This window comes from Hylaeus anthracinus, unplaced genomic scaffold (genome assembly GCF_026225885.1).
Source record: "Hylaeus anthracinus isolate JK02 unplaced genomic scaffold, UHH_iyHylAnth1.0_haploid 2, whole genome shotgun sequence".
Lineage (NCBI taxonomy): Eukaryota > Metazoa > Arthropoda > Insecta > Hymenoptera > Colletidae > Hylaeus > Hylaeus anthracinus.
This window is the reverse complement of record NW_026534838.1, coordinates 5,542,959-5,547,261: the sequence shown is the minus strand read 5'-3', so window position 1 is coordinate 5,547,261 and position 4,303 is coordinate 5,542,959.

Sequence of the window (4,303 nt, the reverse complement as noted above, 5' to 3'; positions counted from 1 at the left end):
CCAGTGATAAGCTTAAAACTAAACGCGCGCAAAAAGGGACCCCCGCGTCGGGGTCCCGTAGCAATATTCATAAGACTCAGAGATAAGATGGCCGTTGAGCCAGGAGCCGAAGTCGTAGTCGAAGCCGTGATTCGGCGCGAGGTAATTCGCGCCTTGTAAATACAACCACACACAGACACACGCTCACACGTAAAACGCGATCTTTACGGCGTCCGCGTTGCGCGACTCGATACATATCGCGAGGCGAAATCGATCGAGTATGGAAAATCGTCGTCCAGAAACGCCGGATAACGAGGAACGCAACGCGCGCCCGGAAGAGAGCTCAGGCGAAATAAACGAGGAGGATAAACGGAGGAAAAAGCATCTCGAGAACAACGGAGCGGGCGCTGACGCGGACAAACACACCCCAGAACCCTCATCCCCCTTTACACATACGTATAGATACACTCTATTTTTTATATGTTCAAACGCTATTTCTTAACCACGCATTTTTGTACTTGTATAAAGGCTTTTTTGTAGAAAAAAAATAAAAAAAAACGTCGCCACCGTTGAAAGAACCCAAGACTCGTTACATTTCGCGACGTGTGTTCGAAACCCTATCGATGTGCCTTGTTCCCGGGTCCTTGAGGGGAGGGAAGAATATTGGGAGGGGTTGGATGTTTGAGAATTTTTTTTAACAAAATTTGATTATCAATTCGAGAAGATTTATTGAAATCAGAGAATTTAAATGCAGGAGTTTTAATTTATTTATAAAATATGACCTCGCCATGGGAATGTCCTAGTCCCATAATAATCAGATATACAGTCCCGTAAGTATTCGTACCCTTCTATTTCTATTGAAGAAATTTAAATGAATGCTACATGTTTCCAAATTAATTTGTAATTGTACATGTGGGAAGTTTATTCATGTACACGTTTACAATGGGAAATTGATTTGGAAACAAGAAGCCTATCATTCAAATTAGACAAATTTTTTAGAGGGTACGAATGGGATTGACTGTAAATGAAATTATAATATTCAGGGACTGGTAACATTTTTCGTACATATGGGATACTTGAAAATTTCTTTCAAAAATATGAAAGAAGAAACGTCGACGATAAACGTTCAAATTTCGAGTTACTCGGTTACATAATGTCTGAGTAAAGTTGACGACCAATTCAGAGTAACTCGAGAGGAAGAATTTAAACTTTGAGAATCGATTACGTATCGCTTAATATCCGCGATATTCGGGGCACGTACGATTCTTACGTAAAATTTTGACCAACAAATAAAAGATACACAGCAACATGAACTACAAAACTAAATCAACTTTCACTTTCACTAAATAAACCTTCACCCGAATCGTTATTTAAATAATCTCCTAAATACAGAGTGCTCTATAAAATACAAAATTTGAAGAAAACGCAGGAAGTCGTTCCTTAGCGAAATTCGTTCCCACGGAATTTCTCTTTTTCTCGTCGATCTTCCTCGTCGATCCAGGGTCGCGATCCCTGGAAGAATCCGCTGGAGATTCCAACTGCGTAACCCCTGTGGAAGCGTAGCCGATGCTCGTCCTCTCGCTGGCTTTTTTTTCCTTAGTCCACTTCCTCCTTCGAAGACACCGAATTTTTTCTCATCGTTTCGACGAAACGGCGCCTTTCTCCTTTCACTGCACCGATCTTCTCCAGCAGGCCCCCGGGGGCAGCGATCTTCTCCGCTGGACATGACGCAAAGTCTCGCGGACGCTTCGCAAAAGGAGATCGGAGGAGAATCCTGGTCAGAGATTCGAAAGTCGCCTCGACTAGCTCCAACCGCGACGCGAATTCCTCCGCCTGCGATGCACGCGGTGTTTTCTTGGAAGCCAGACATTAATTCTTCGAGCCGCGAATGAGCAATCACGGTTGGAATTTTGGCATTTAATTACAAAATAGATGTGATGGATGTATCGACGTAGAATAGAAGTGTAAATGTAGATATTAATTCTGTGCATTCATGTTCGATTATTTATAACACCTGTTTGAGCTGAAATATTTACTCGTGGTTTTGTTATTTAAATTATGGATCTTCTAGGTTTTCAACATGATCTCCATTAGGATGAATCTATATATTGGATAAAATGAATGAGCAATCATATTTGGAATTTTGGTATTTAATTACAAAACACGCCAATCGTGGTGGATGCATTGATGTATTAGATGTGGAAATATTTACTCTTGGCTCCATTATTGTATTTAAATTATGGATCATCTAGGTTTTCAACCTGATCTCCGTTACAATAAATCAACACCTATAAAATGCACAAAATGAATGAGCCATTATATTTGGAATTTCGATATTTAATTACAGTTTGAGTAGAAATATTTACTCTTGATTATTATATGTAAATTATGGATCCTCTAGGTTTTCAACCAGATCTTCATTACAATGAATCTACGCATTGCATAACCCAATCTAATGTTTTTGTCAGACAACTATTAACCATCGTGAATTTAAAGATTCTGTTGCAGAAAGTCGCATCAAGGATTGCGTAAGTTATGCATGTGATAGTTTCCTGGATTAACGCGCTGGAAACGGTGGAAAGCGGCCGATCTAATACGTCCGACTAATGGAAACGTTTAGCTGACGATTAATGAGTTACGATACGGAGCATTAAATCGCTTAACGCGTGTTTAGATTTTATTCATTGCGCAAGCTCGCGGGCGCGTGGAACTGATTCATTAAAGACAGTCACCGCGGCCATGGGAATTTCCTTTATTAGGAATATCGCTCGAGAGGAAATCTTTCTGGAGCTAACGCGTTTCAAAAACAATGCGGTGGGAATGAAGAAAAATATCCTCGACAGTGTCGCGCTACCTTACAGATAAAGAAGACATTTGCCTGAAGCCTTCGATTACAGAGAATCGCCAAAGTAAATGCTTCAAAGTCAGAATTTGTCTCTGACTCTGAAAACTCTGAAGACTGAAGAAAAGGAACATCGAACGTCCGTTTTAAAGTTTGTTGTGGTCATAAAGTGGTCGAATTTCTGAAGCGCTATGCGTACTAAACGGGAAGCTTTGATCGAGGGTGGCTGCCGTTTCGAGGAGTAATTAAAAATTGAGCAACCAGCACCGGAATTGGGTAATCAGGCAACACAATGCCGGGCTTGCGCAATTAACGCGCTCCGTAATGGAGGATAAATCGCACCTACGCCGGAGACCTAAATTGAATCATTATGGCAGATGTTTCTCCACCTTCCATAATTATTAAGTACGCAAATACTCAACACGCTAAAAGAAGAAGAATATGGAAAATAATGCGGGGACAGGGAATGAGAAACTGGAAGAAACTTGGAATATTAAAAATTCCATTGATAATGGAAATGCACTGATAATCACGACTTTTCATACTTACTACTTAAAGCGTATGAAACATTCATAATTGACCCGTTCACTGCACAAATCGATTAACTCCACTTTTTGAAAAATTTAAATTTAAGTGTCAAAGCACTTGGTATAGTTATAACTTTTTATAGCTCGTCGCATTTCTCTTCCTTTTGCTTCATGAAGCTTTCGAAAAATCTTAAATTTAACGCGTTGATGCTATCGTGCGTTATATATCAAAGAAAATAAATTTGAATAAAATTCATAAATTTCAATAAAGTTAATAATTCAATAAAGTTCCCAATAGTCCAGAAACAACACATAATCACAATACAAATTTTCAAGAGTAAATCTGGCAGTCAAAGCTCTTCCTACAGTCATAACTTCTTATATTTCTTCGCATATATGAACTTTCTGTTTTATTCCAACTACCACATCGTTGGGTACACAGTTCTAACGTTAAAAAATCGCAGGGTGTTCGTAAACGGCGAGGAGCGATAATCTCGCAGTTCTTTCGCTTGCCAATTGAATAATTGAATTCGGGAAAGTGTCATTTCTCCGAAGACCGAGGAAATCGGGCTATCAGCGATTCGCCCGTTCTAAAAGACTTACGTATGTACGACGTCCAGCGGGGAAAGTGCCGCGGCTCTTCGTCAGTGGGTACGGCGAGGCCGAGAAAGGGGAAAAGAGCAAAGAAGAGGAACTGTGAGACTTCTCCGTGGAATTTTGTAAGAGCCGTGCATAATCCATAAACGTGCCTGCCAGCCAGTAGCGATGCGAAAGGAGAAAAACGCACGCAACGAGATCCGTGCTCCAGTTCGACGAGAATAAACTTGACTCGAGCGAAAATCCATTACAGCGAGGACTTTAAAGGAGAGGGCAATCCAAGAGATGACGGAAACAAAGCAGATAATGAGTTATGGATCACTTGAGGGTTACTTAAAAGTTAGTTGAGAATTACTTA